The sequence below is a fragment of the Anomaloglossus baeobatrachus genome, chromosome 3, assembly GCF_048569485.1.
Source record: "Anomaloglossus baeobatrachus isolate aAnoBae1 chromosome 3, aAnoBae1.hap1, whole genome shotgun sequence".
Lineage (NCBI taxonomy): Eukaryota > Metazoa > Chordata > Amphibia > Anura > Aromobatidae > Anomaloglossus > Anomaloglossus baeobatrachus.
In genome coordinates, this window is record NC_134355.1 from 696,643,149 (window position 1) to 696,657,445 (window position 14,297).

The 14,297-nt window shown below is 50.3% G+C and overlaps 1 non-coding gene across 1 annotated transcript; it reads right to left on the reverse strand.

Annotated features, from left to right (window-relative positions):
* Nucleotides 1–825: 825 nt before the first annotated feature.
* On the reverse strand, nucleotides 826–907 carry TRNAS-AGA (transfer RNA serine (anticodon AGA)). Its single transcript has one exon. It is a non-coding gene; the product is annotated as a tRNA-Ser (tRNA).
* Between the last annotated feature and the right edge of the window lie 13,390 nt (nucleotides 908–14,297).

Sequence of the window (14,297 nt, forward strand, 5' to 3'; positions counted from 1 at the left end):
TATAGCTCTAATCGCTCTGATCAGGAGACTCACGACAGCGGCGGCTTTTCTATATTTCGGGTGACGGCGCTCTATAGTAGACTCTTTTCAGGGACATTATATTTATTTATATATAACATTTTGATGATGTTTTAATCTACTTTTTTCCAGCAATTTGATGAAAAAGCCTCATTTTTGCAATTTTTTTTTTCTTTCTGTTGTTCAACTAAGGTGACAGTTTTATAGATCGGGTCATTCTGGACGCGGCAATACCAAATACGTGCACGTTTTTGTTTGTTTTTGTTTTATAGAAATATACGTGTTTATTGGTATAATGTATTATATTTTTTTTATTTTTTGGGGATTTTTTTTGAAAAAATATCTTTAGATTTTTTTCTTTCTTTAAAACCTTTTCCCCTCAGCCTCTATACGTGACATTAACTTTTATCAGTCTGATTAGATGAGAGTTTTGAGGCGTTAGTAACAATTTCCAGAACAAGGAGAACATTTCCCCCCAGGTTGTGACCGCACAGAGGGGACCGACGGAAAAAAAGCGGCTCCTATAGTAAGAAAATAAGAATGGCCGCTATTATAGGAACCATTATTTGTCTGGACTCTGCCGGTCCCGGGACGTCTCGTGGTGTCTCTGTCCTCTCCCTTATATTATTTCAGCGCATTATCCGTGACCGCGATCAGATCAGATCTACAGGAAGAAGGTTCAGTTATAAATTACCAAAATTATTCTACATAATCCACTTTATGGGAATTAAACAATGAATGTGAATCCAGGAAAATAGTCATAGAGCACAATACTCCGTACATAAAAGCCATCACAAAGACTCTCCTCGTAGCCGGCAGGATTGGAACCTGCGCGGGGAGACCCCAATGGATTTCTAGTCCATCGCCTTAACCACTCGGCCACGACTACAGCTGTGAGGGCTGATTGTGGAGTCACCGGCTCATTATCTACACAATTTGCCCTATTCTGAGGGGGGAGGGGAACATCAATGTCACCAACTCAGCGCTCAACTCCACAATGTGCCCAAAGGAGGAAAGTCACTTTGTACTGTAATAGGGAGGTACGGGGTCACCTCATACTGTAATAGGGAGGTACTGGGTCACCTCATACTGTAATAGGGAGGTATGAGGTCACCTTGTACTGTAATAGGGAGGTACCGGGTCACCTCATACTGTAATAGGGAGGTATGAGGTCACCTTGTACTGTAATAGGGAGGTACCGGGTCACCTCATACTGTAATAGGGAGGTATGAGGTCACCTTGTACTGTAATAGGGAGGTATGAGGTCACCTTGTACTGTAATAGGGAGGTATGAGGTCACCTTGTACTGTAATAGGGAAGTACTGGGTCACCTCCTACTGTAATAGGGAGGTACTGGGTCACCTCATACTGTAATAGGGAGGTACCGGGTCACCTCGTACTGTAATAGGGAGGTACGGGGTCACCTCATACTGTAATAGGGAGGTATGAGGTCACCTCGTACTGTAATAGGGAGGTACCGGGTCACCTCATACTGTAATAGGGAGGTATGAGGTCACCTCGTACTGTAATAGGGAGGTACCGGGTCACCTTATACTGTAATAGGGAGGTATGAGGTCACCTTGTACTGTAATAGGGAGGTATGAGGTCACCTTGTACTGTAATAGGGAGGTACTGGGTCACCTCCTACTGTAATAGGGAGGTACTGGGTCACCTCATACTGTAATAGGGAGGTACCAGGTCAGGACTAAGGAGATAATAGTCCCAATATTAAAAAAAAAAAAGAAGGGCAGGCATCAATCCCACTACCTCTCACTTACTAAGCAAATGCTCTACAATCTGAGTTAATATTCTTGTTGGTGACCTCTGAGGTGACTTTTCACCACCTGACAATATCATTGACTTTCTTGGATAACGTTGTGTTGTGTTCTGTTTTTTTTTCTTTCTTCAAACCATTGGCTGCCAACGTGTACTACAGGTATCTATTCCAGATGTAGGTAGTGGGCTCAGGAGCGGAGCCTGCTCTATACACTGCGGGTGCAGACTGTGCTGTACAGACAACACCTGACTGACTGCAGGTATCTATTCCAGATGTAGGTAGTGGGCTCAGGAGCTGAGTCTGCTGTATACACTGCGGGTGCAGACTGTGCTGTACAGACATCACCTGACTTACTGCAGGTATCTATTCCAGATGTAGGTAGCGGGCTCAGGAGCCGAGTCTGCTGTATACACTGCGGGTGCAGACTGTGCTGTACAGACAACACCTGACTGACTGCAGATATCTATTCCAGATGTAGGTAGTGGGCTCAGGAGCCGAGTCTGCTGTATACACTGCGGGTGCAGACTGTGCTGTACAGACAACACCTGACTGACTGCAGGTATCTATTCCAGATGTAGGTAGTGGGCTCAGGAGCCGAGTCTGCTGTATGCACTGCGGGTGCAGACTGTGCTGTACAGACAACACATGACTGACTGCAGGTATCTATTCCAGATGTAGGTAGTGGGCTCAGGAGCCGAGTCTGCTGTATACACTGCGGGTGCAGACTTTGCTGTACAGACAACACCTGACTGACTGCAGATATCTATTCCAGATGTAGGTAGCGGGCTCAGGAGCCGAGTCTGCTGTATACACTGCGGGTGCAGACTGTGCTGTACAGACATCACCTGACTGACTGCAGTTATCTATTCCAGATGTAGGTAGCGGGCTCAGGAGCCGAGTCTGCTGTATACACTGCGGGTGCAGACTGTGCTGTACAGACAACACCTGACTGACTGCAGGTATCTATTCTAGATGTAGGTAGTGGGCTCAGGAGCCGAGTCTGCTGTATACACTGCGGGTGCAGACTGTGCTGTACAGACATTACCTGACTGACTGCAGGTATCTATTCCAGATGTAGGTAGTGGGCTCAGGAGCCGAGTCTGCTGTATACACTGCGGGTGCAGACTGTACTGTACGGACATTACCTGACTGACTGCAGGTATCTATTCCAGATGTAGGTAGTGGGCTCAGGAGCCGAGTCTGCTGTATACACTGCGGGTGCAGACTGTGCTGTACAGACAACACCTGACTGACTGCAGGTATCTATTCCAGATGTAGGTAGTGGGCTCAGGAGCCGAGTCTGCTGTATACACTGCGGGTGCAGACTGTACTGTACGGACATTACCTGACTGACTGCAGGTATCTATTCCAGATGTGGGTAGCGGGCTCAGGAGCCGAGTCTGCTGTATATGTGAAGCCCCACAGGTGTAGTGTCGGTGCATTACCTTCAGGGACTCCACTCGGCTGGATCTTGTCACAGGTAGGAGATCTTCTTCTTGTCGTGACGCCACTCTCAGAATTGCGGTCAGTGGGGACCGCCACTGCAGGTTGAGGGACGCCTGGGGCTGATGGTGAGTGCAGTTAGTTGGAATAGCCCCCTGAGAGTGAGGCAAGCCCCAGGGCCCTGTGTAGGTGCGTAGTACCACAAGGCGCAGAATAACTCCACACACGCAGAGTGTCTTTCAGGGTTTTTACTCACTTCAGATGGCAGGGTGAGTAACCCGGGCGTAGCTGGGATGAACCAGGCTGGAACCAGGTATCCTTCAGGCTGACTGATGATGGTGACTACCGACTCGCCTTCCTTAGCCCTTGGTGGTTTGGGGTAACCCCGACTTTTAGTCCCTATGGGGGTCACCCAGGGAAGTTGCTGAAGCCTCTCTCCCCTTCGGTTGCCGTTTGCTTGTCGCCTGGACCAGATCACTCCAGCTGCTTGCCTCCTGTGAACTGTGGGCCCTAACTGTGGCTACGGGGCTGCGGCTTTTGTGGTGTTGTGGTGTGGGCTTTGAGGGCCCCACACCGGCAGGTTTAGCAGGGAAAGGTGGATCTATCCCCGCTCCGGGATCTGCCGCCCGTTTGGGCCTGGTTCTCCCTAGCAGTCTCCTTACTTCCCACTCTGTGCTCTCTCTCTAGCTGGAGATGGGTTTCGGGTAGCACTCCTAGGTGACCGTTCTCCCCCGTCGGTAGCCACTGCGCGGACGCTGTCAGACTACAGCAGCCCAGGGGAAGGGGTCAGCTCTCCTCGGAGCTCCCTGGACTCTGCTCTGAACCGGCTCACTCCTGGGACCTTCACTGCTGCTCCTGTCAGAGCTTCACTTTCCTGCTCCTCACTCCTCCACACTCTGCTGCAGACTCCTGTTAGACTGTTCTCTCCTCCTCCTTTTCCCTTTTGTGCCTGCCTACGCCACCTAGCAACCAGACTCTCTTACCACACCCCTTGAGAGGAGATGGAGGCTTTTGGCCCCCTCCACTATTCCAGTGGAGGTGAAGGCTTTTCCCCCTCCTGGGATCCCCAGGGGTCCTCTCATGGGTACATGTGTGAGACCTGATCACTATGCGCCTGTGTAGTCACACCTCGGTCAGCCTTCTGGATTACCTGTGTTGTACTGTCCCCAGCATGGGTGCAGTACTCAGTGGTGCCTGACCAGGTCAGGGGCGCCACATTCCCCCTTAGTTATCACCAGCACGTCCTCGAGCTGCAAGACAACATTTTAAAATGCATAAAACATTAAAACATGTAAAACATTTTTAAAAGCACCAGGTACCATACATCACCACCCTCCACCCACAAGTCCGTTAACCCACCCAAAACCCTCTCACGTTGGCCGCGCCTTCAGCCACTTCTGGCAGGATGTAGAGGCGGCTTTCATGGTCTGGTGGTCTTCAGGGCATACCTGGCCTGGTGAAGCCGCGCCTTCAGCCACTTCTGGCAGGATCCAGAGGCGGCCTTCACAGTTGGTGCTGACCAGGTACCCTCTTTGTGGTGGAGAGCCAGGCCCCATAAACAGGCATGCTCTCTGGTTGCAGGTGAGCCAAGGCCCTATATACGGACGTGCTCCCTGGTTGCAGACGAGCCAAGCCCCTAAACAGGCTGGCTCTGGTGGTGGTGCCTCTGGTGTAACTATTTACACTGCGAGAGTTTGTGGCTATAGCCAGTTCATAGCCTTAAGGTTTATTTCTCACATCAGTTTATGTGGGCACATTGCTTAAACTTGTAAAACGTTGCAAACTTCAAAACTGGTCAAACAGTAACTTGGTGTACTTTACTTTATGCAGATTCCTCCTCACCAGGGCTTGGGCCTGTAGGGCTGCGGCACCTGTTGCTTTCTCGATCTCTTTCATCTTGGTCATCAATGGGTTCCTTTTCTTTTCTTTCTTCTGTATCTTCTGTATCTGTTTCTTTCTCTGTATCTGTTTCTTTATCTTGTAACATGGGATGGCTGTGGGGTTTGCTGGTACATGGTACTACATCTAGCGCGTACCAGCCTCTTTCGCCTTGATGCAGGGTAAACTGTACGGAGTCTCCCATTTTTAAGTTTCTGCCAGGGTGTCCTCTGGGCAAATGAGCTCTAACGTCTCTTCTATTGACGAAGATACCTTCTTTGATACCAGGTGCAACAATGAACCCGTATCCTGACTTTAGGCTGAAGTCCTCCACTACTCCTCTACAAAGGGGTCCTCTGACCTGGGCTTTGGCTCTTCTCAGGAACCGTTTTTCTTGTAGGTCTCTGGCCGTGACTTCTCTCTGCTCTGGGGATGGCGGTGCAGGGAAAGACTGGGTTCTACTGCGGCGCTGTGTCTTGCGGGCGGGATTCTGCGAAGTGCAGCTTACAAGCTCCCAGGTGGGGCGGTTGGGCAGGTCTTCTTCCGCAGGAGGTGTCAGGTCTTCCTCGTCCCAACGGGAATATGGCAGCATCTCCGGCTCTGGGACTAGCACTGCTGCTGGCTCCGGGGGCAACTCCTCAGCTTCTTGCCCTCCTCTCCCCCTTAGTTCTTCGCTGCACTCTGGTCGTGGCAGCGCTGGGGATGAGTGTTCCTCAGCTGGCCCAGGCGGTGGACTCTTCAGCGTGGTTGCTGCTGGGGTTGCCTTAGGGGTGTGCGGAGGGAGCATGTATCGGTCCACCATCTCCTGTGGGAACTTGGCCTCCAGGTCAGCCTTCAGCTGCCAGTATGCAGGGTCCTCCCCCAGCGTGGACTTCCTAGCAGGGACCTCTTTGGACTGGGGAGCGGTGTCTGCTCTGGCCTTGCAGGCCGGGGAAAATGGTGATGCAATCTCTTGGCGGGCCGCGCCCTGTATGGCGGCGGCCTGGTCTTGGCGGGCCGCGCCCTGTATGGCGGCGGCCTGGATCGGCGTCGCAGCTGCGATGGGATCTGTGCAGGCTGGGCTGGGCGTCGCTGCAGGGACCGAGTCTTGGTGGGCCGAGCAGGGCATCGCTGCGGCGGCCGGGGCTTGGCGGGCCGAGCAGGGCATCGCTGCGGCGGCCGGGGCTTGGCGGGCCGAGCAGGGCATCGCTGCGGCGGCCTGGGCTTGGCGGGCCGAGCAGGGCATCGCTGCGGCGGCCTGGGCTTGGCGGGCCGCACCTGGCATGGCTGCGGCCTGGCTCAGCGTCGCCGCGCCGGGCGCCTCTTCTGGGACCGCGGTCGTAGCAGCAGGGGTCGGAGCACTTGCGCTGGCCGGGGCAACTCTGGACTCACCCATCGGTGGCACCATCGGGATCTGAGTCGTCGCCGCTCGATCTGGCAGGCGTCGCGCGGCTCCCTCCTCGTAGGTCCGAACCGCCGCAGCCATCTCCAGAAGCTCCGTGCGTCCCTCACTGAGCTGTCGCATAATCCTGGCCTCCAGCTGATCGCAGAAGATAGCAAGCTCCCGGCACCACCAGGCAGCAGAGCCTGGTTCTGGGTATCCACGTCCGGACTCCATCTCTTCTCTCTGCAGCAGCAGGCTTGTGGCTCTCTTTCCTTCCCGCCGTCTCTGGACGCTTCCGCTCTCTTCACAAGCGAGGTCAGAACTCTGCAGGGGATCTCTGGGTAGCCACACCTCTTCGTGGGCGGTAACTTCTCCCAGCGCGGGCTGCTGTTGTTTTTCAGCGCGCTTTTCATGGTGGCAATATGGCGGCGCTTCCAATTTTTCAAGCGGACCGCCCAGGCACATGGTCACCTGTCTCAACAGGTCTAGTCCTTATCCTGTTCGTGACGCCAGATGTGAAGCCCCACAGGTGTAGTGTCGGTGCATTACCTTCAGGGACTCCACTCGGCTGGATCTTGTCACAGGTAGGAGATCTTCTTCTTGTCGTGACGCCACTCTCAGAATTGCGGTCAGTGGGGACCGCCACTGCAGGTTGAGGGACGCCTGGGGCTGATGGTGAGTGCAGTTAGTTGGAATAGCCCCCTGAGAGTGAGGCAAGCCCCAGGGCCCTGTGTAGGTGCGTAGTACCACAAGGCGCAGAATAACTCCACACACGCAGAGTGTCTTTCAGGGTTTTTACTCACTTCAGATGGCAGGGTGAGTAACCCGGGCGTAGCTGGGATGAACCAGGCTGGAACCAGGTATCCTTCAGGCTGACTGATGATGGTGACTACCGACTCGCCTTCCTTAGCCCTTGGTGGTTTGGGGTAACCCCGACTTTTAGTCCCTATGGGGGTCACCCAGGGAAGTTGCTGAAGCCTCTCTCCCCTTCGGTTGCCGTTTGCTTGTCGCCTGGACCAGATCACTCCAGCTGCTTGCCTCCTGTGAACTGTGGGCCCTAACTGTGGCTACGGGGCTGCGGCTTTTGTGGTGTTGTGGTGTGGGCTTTGAGGGCCCCACACCGGCAGGTTTAGCAGGGAAAGGTGGATCTATCCCCGCTCCGGGATCTGCCGCCCGTTTGGGCCTGGTTCTCCCTAGCAGTCTCCTTACTTCCCACTCTGTGCTCTCTCTCTAGCTGGAGATGGGTTTCGGGTAGCACTCCTAGGTGACCGTTCTCCCCCGTCGGTAGCCACTGCGCGGACGCTGTCAGACTACAGCAGCCCAGGGGAAGGGGTCAGCTCTCCTCGGAGCTCCCTGGACTCTGCTCTGAACCGGCTCACTCCTGGGACCTTCACTGCTGCTCCTGTCAGAGCTTCACTTTCCTGCTCCTCACTCCTCCACACTCTGCTGCAGACTCCTGTTAGACTGTTCTCTCCTCCTCCTTTTCCCTTTTGTGCCTGCCTACGCCACCTAGCAACCAGACTCTCTTACCACACCCCTTGAGAGGAGATGGAGGCTTTTGGCCCCCTCCACTATTCCAGTGGAGGTGAAGGCTTTTCCCCCTCCTGGGATCCCCAGGGGTCCTCTCATGGGTACATGTGTGAGACCTGATCACTATGCGCCTGTGTAGTCACACCTCGGTCAGCCTTCTGGATTACCTGTGTTGTACTGTCCCCAGCATGGGTGCAGTACTCAGTGGTGCCTGACCAGGTCAGGGGCGCCACATATACACTGTGGGTGCAGACTGTGCTGTACAGACAACACCTGACTGACTGCAGGTATCTATTCCAGATGTAGATAGCGGGCTCAGGAGCCGAGTCTGCTGTATACACTGCGGGTGCAGACTGTGCTGTACAGACAACACCTGACTGACTGCAGGTATCTATTCCAGATGTAGGTAGTGGGCTCAGGAGCCGAGTCTGCTGTATACACTGCGGGTGCAGACTGTGCTGTACAGACATCACCTGACTGACTGCAGGTATCTATTCCAGATGTAGGTAGTGGGCTCAGGAGCCGAGTCTGCTGTATACACTGCGGGTGCAGACTGTGCTGTACAGACAACACCTGACTGACTGCAGGTATCTATTCCAGATGTAGGTAGCGGGCTCAGGAGCCGAGTCTGCTGTATACACTGCGGGTGCAGACTGTGCTGTACAGACAACACCTGACTGACTGCAGGTATCTATTCCAGATGTAGATAGCGGGCTCAGGAGCCGAGTCTGCTGTATACACTGCGGGTGCAGACTGTGCTGTACAGACATTACCTACTGACTGCAGGTATCTATTCCAGATGTAGGTAGTGGGCTCAGGAGCCGAGTCTGCTGTATACACTGCGGGTGCAGACTGTGCTGTACAGACAACACCTGACTGACTGTAGGTATCTATTCCAGATGTAGGTAGCGGGCTCAGGAGCCGAGTCTGCTGTATACACTGCGGGTGCAGACTGTGCTGTACAGACAACACCTGACTGACTGCAGGTATCTATTCCAGATGTAGGTAGTGGGCTCAGGAGCCGAGTCTGCTGTTTACACTGCGGGTGCAGACTGTGCTGTACAGACATCACCTGACTGACTGCAGGTATCTATTCCAGATGTAGGTAGCGGGCTCAGGAGCCGAGTCTGCTGTATACACTGCGGGTGCAGACTGTACTGTACAGACATCACATAACTGACTGCGGATATCTATTCCAGATGTAGGTAGTGGGCTTAGGAGCCGAGTCTGCTGTATATGTGACGCCCTGGCAAAACCAGGTAGTCACAGATAGGCCCCTGCATAACACCTTCCCTCACTAGGAAACACACAGCCAACCATTAAACCCTAGTCACCTCGCTTACGGACAGACAGACACACCAGTGGGCGTGACCAGGCGGTTAGGACACGCCCACTCAGGGGTCCAGACAGCCCGGGGCGGGAAAGTAAGGCAGATCAGTCTTGGAGTTCAAGGACAGAGGAGTGTGGAGTGGAGGTCAGGCCTGTGTGTCAGGCCTGAAGTTGACTTACAGGTACCAGGGTAGGAGCCTTGGTGCCTTCGCTAGGAGGCAGACGGTGGTCTCCATCAGCAAGAGACGGGAAGATGGCTCGGTGGAATCGAGGTGGACTGGGCCAGGGTTGGAGCCTACCGGTACCGACACAGGAAATTGACCCGGAAACCGTAGCACAAAGGAGGGTACTTGGACCCTGAAAAACAGCAAAAAGACCTTCATATTAAATAGTCATTGCACCTCTATCTATTAAATACTCAAAACCATGTTTCATTTTATAATGAGGTGCAAATTTATTCATGAATGTACAAAATTGATAAAAGTCTAACAATCAAAACAGCACAAAGTGCACAGTAGTGTTTGTAGAGACATATTAAAAACAGGAAGGTGCGCCCGGAGGGTCCAGCCCAGAAAACATGATAATATAGAAAATTATTGACATGGTACAGTGATCAACGACCAATGAATCAGATCACTTGGTTATACAAAGATCTCACAGCATGCTCTAGATGTTCAGGGGACATGTAGTGTCAGTTATTTAAATGGATTGCCTGCAGTTTGTATTGTAGCAAAATTAACCATATATGGGCAGCAACCCACAAATAACATGAAGACAATCAGATCTTGATCATATGTCCACAGACGTATTAGACAATATAACGCAGCCCTTGGCCTGACATGTATAAAAAACAACCCTCGCTGTTGCAAAACCATTTGGGGTTAGTAAGGGCATAAGATGGGGTTCTCGACCATGTGGAGACTGTGGCGCCTGCCCGCAGATGGACCGTGCTTTGGAATTTTGGGACTCATCACAAAAAAACACATATAAAATCACTGACTTTATCAACTGCCGGACATCAGGGATCATCTATTGGGCAATATGCCCATGTGGTCTTGTGTATGTGGGGCTCACATCCCGTGAGTTCAGGGTGCGCATTCTTGAGCACCTTCGTGACATCCGGAATGCGGCCAAACTGCACAGACCAGAAGACATCTGCATCCTTAACAATATCCCCAAGCATTTTAAAGAATGTCATAATTCTAACTGGCGACTGTTGAAGTTTAGGGGTATTGAGCAGGTCCATCTTGGGGCTAGGGGTGGTGACCTAAAAAATGCACTATTAAAAAGAGAAGCTCGTTGGATAACACTACTTGATACCACCAAACCTAAGGGTCTTAACGACTTGGTTAGTTACAGACCCTTTTTGACCTGATTTGACCTGTTGCTCTGCGGTGCTGCGCCATATAGGGTTGTAATTGCTGCTGGTTGTTTTGCCATCTGTTTTATATTTTTGTTTTTAATTATTTTTTCATCTTTTCTTTATCATATGATCTTTTAGATGTGGTGGGCTGTGTAGGCCGGACACTCAGGATGGATGAGATGGAAAAGAAGGAATAGAAAGGAAGCGGAATTGTTGTTTACACCTATGGACTTACAGCCATGTATATGAACAGTACACCAAAACAAGAAATATCTCATATCTTGAACTCATTATAATGTTGATGTGATGTTTATATATCTTTCCATGGATGTGGCTGTTCAGCTTTATTGTGCTGCCCTCTTTCTTTCCCCTTTCCAATATGGTGCTAATAACCTCCGTCCTTTGTGCACATGATCCCCTGATTCTCCCTCCTCCTCTCTGCCCAGTGCCACAATTGAGGTCTGACCTGAGCGCACGCGCGGTCTGGCCTCGGTGACGCTGGCCGGCGTGGATGACGGACATCGGGTGTCACCACTCTGAGATGTGGTTGATAGCCTCCGTCCTGTGCGCGCACTGCCCCCTGATCCTCCCTCCTCCCCTCTGCCCGGCGTCCTATTGGGAGTCCGGCTTGCGCGCATGCGCGGTCTGACTTCCGGGACGCCGGGCAGCGTGGGTGATGGACATCGGGCGTCCGCGGCGCGCCACTATAGGACGGTAGGACACACTGGCCTGTATATAATCAGCCACCCACATCACCCCTGCACCTCCCGACGAAGCGGCAGCGAAACGCGTCGAGGTGCAGGGAGGTGTGCATGTTGAGGGTCTCCCCAGCCCTTTGGTAAGATACTAGATCCAGCAACGCAGTCTGTGATCCCATTCAGGATCCCGGCTTGGCAGGTTTAAAATTTTCATGTATACATCTAATCATGCAAATTTCCCTTGCCATATATGGCACCATTATTAAGCAATTCTGATTGTACAAAGAGGGTTGTTTTTTATACATGTCAGGCCAAGGGCTGCGTTATATTGTCTAATACTTCTGTGGACATATGATCAAGATCTGATTGTCTTCATGTTATTTGTGGGTTGCTGCTCATGTATGGTTAATCTTGCTACAATACAAACTGCAGGCAATCCATTTAAATAACTGACACTACATGTCCCCTGAACATCTAGAGCATGCTGTGAGATCTTTGTATAACCAAGTGATCTGATTCATTGGTCGTTGATCATTGTACCATGTCAATAATTTTCTATATTATCATGTTTTCTGGGCTGGACCCTCCGGGCGCACCTTCCTGTTTTTAATATGTCTCTACAAACACTACTGTGCACTTTGTGCTGTTTTGATTGTTATCCTTTTATCAATTTTGTACATTTATGAATAAATTTGCACCTCATTATAAAATGAAACATGGTTTTGAGTATTTAATAGATAGAGGTGCAATGACTATTTAATATGAAGGTCTTTTTGCTGTTTTTGTGGTCTTTTTTGGTGACCGTTCATATGCATGGCTTGTGATACTATGGACCTATTCATTCAATTGGTTTTGTTTTGTGTTCTTCTTGGGAATATAGGTCTAATTATGGATTACCGTGGTCGGGATACCAGCTGGGCAGCGCAGGTCTCAGACGTGTTTGGAGATGGCGGCGGCCAGTTTGGCTCTTCGCCCCCGGTTCAGCACCGTGAGTTGCAGGTCAAATTGAAAAATTTTCTCTTTAAGCGGACCAAATCCTGGTGGAATAGGGCATCACTGGAGCAGTACCTCTCTAAGGATATCATACCTAGGGGTCTGCGCATTCAGACATTTCCTGCCTTTGTCGTTGAAGATGATATATTTAAAAATAGGTGGGAGGAGGCCTGCAAGTTATGCTCCCGTACAATGTTGGAGCTCTTGATTGGCTTTGATAAAAAGAGAATTCAAGAATTAGAGAGCGAAATTGAAAAAATCAACAAAGAACTTAAGGAGAACATGTCTGAGGCTGCTTTGGCAGAATTTGATAGGGAACTCATTAAGGAATGTGAGGAATGGGAGACGGACATCAAACAGAAGAAGGCTCAAAAATTCAAACGTGACGTTGCTGACTATCAGAGTGGAAATGTCTTCAGATGGCATCATAACAAAATTTTGAGATCAGGATCCAACAGCCGCTCGAAGTCACAATCTAATACGGAGTCACTTTCCTCTGGGGAAGGATCATCACGACCCCGGCCCCCGTTTATTGGTCAAGGAGGACATGGTTTCTTTACACATAGGATGGAAACCAGATATTCCACCAAGAAAAAGCAACGCCAACATGCCAAAAAATCTTCTAACCCCACTGATACACTTAAGGTAATTAACCTTACTGATAAAATTCTTACAGATGATCAGATCAATGTTTTGCAGCTTGGTCTATCTTTTTCGCCGGTGGCTGACTTCGACGTCTTCACTGCCATTAAAGATTTAAATCTTTTTGGTCGAAAGCTTCTCTTCAAAAAATATTTTTTGAAAAAAGAGAGGAGTTTACATTCTGATCTGTCAATGGAAGAATTGGCGGCAGTGAGGACTTTGGAGTCGCTATTGGCGGAACAAGAGGATCAAAATATGGCTAATTTTCCATCGTTTATCAAAAAAAGATCCACTGCATTTCCTCCTTTGTCGACCTGTCCTGTGATTGATGCATTTACTAAGGTGGTAACACAGGAGCTTAGATGCTTACCTTGTAGACGCACACATGATAATCTCACGCACAATCAACGCCTGGCTCTTAAAGAACTGAAGAATATGGATGACGTGGTGATTAAACAATCGGACAAAGGCGGAAATGTAGTGGTTTGGGGCAAAGATAAATATGAAGTGGAAGCTTTTAGACAGCTGAATGACATCAATTGCTATACCAAATTAACAACAAACCCATTGAGGAGGTATCAAAGTGAACTTCATGATTTACTGTTTTTGGCATTTGAAAGAGGGGTTATACCCAAGTCTATCTTTGAGGGCCTGATTGTTGACCATCCGATCATACCTACCATCTATTTCTTGCCAAAAGTTCACAAAAATATAGTGTGTCCACCAGGAAGACCAATCGTTTCTGGCAATAATAGTCTATGTGAGCCTGCTTGCAGGTTCCTAGATTATTATTTGAAGCCATTGGTCAGCACCCTTCCCTCATACATTCAGGATTCAACTGAATTTTTGAATAGATTGGAGGGTATTATCTTTGAAACGGATGTAGTCATGGTAACTGCAGACGTTGAGTCGCTATATACATCCATATCTCATGATGATGGGGTTGAGGCGGTTGAGTTTTTCTTAAGAACTACGGCTCTGGATGTCCAACTGATTGATCTCCTCCTGCTTTTATTGAGATTTATTCTTTCTCATAATTTCTTTTTATTTAAGGACCGCTTCTATCTCCAAGAGAGAGGAGTTGCGATGGGGGCGTCTTGTGCGCCCTCATACGCAAACCTCTTTCTTGGACATTGGGAGCGGTCCATTTTATATCCAGATTCGGAGATGGGCGCAGTCCATATGTGGCTGCGCTACATCGACGATATTTTTTTGATTTGGCAGGGGGAGATCAAACACTTGGACATCTTTATGCAACGACTC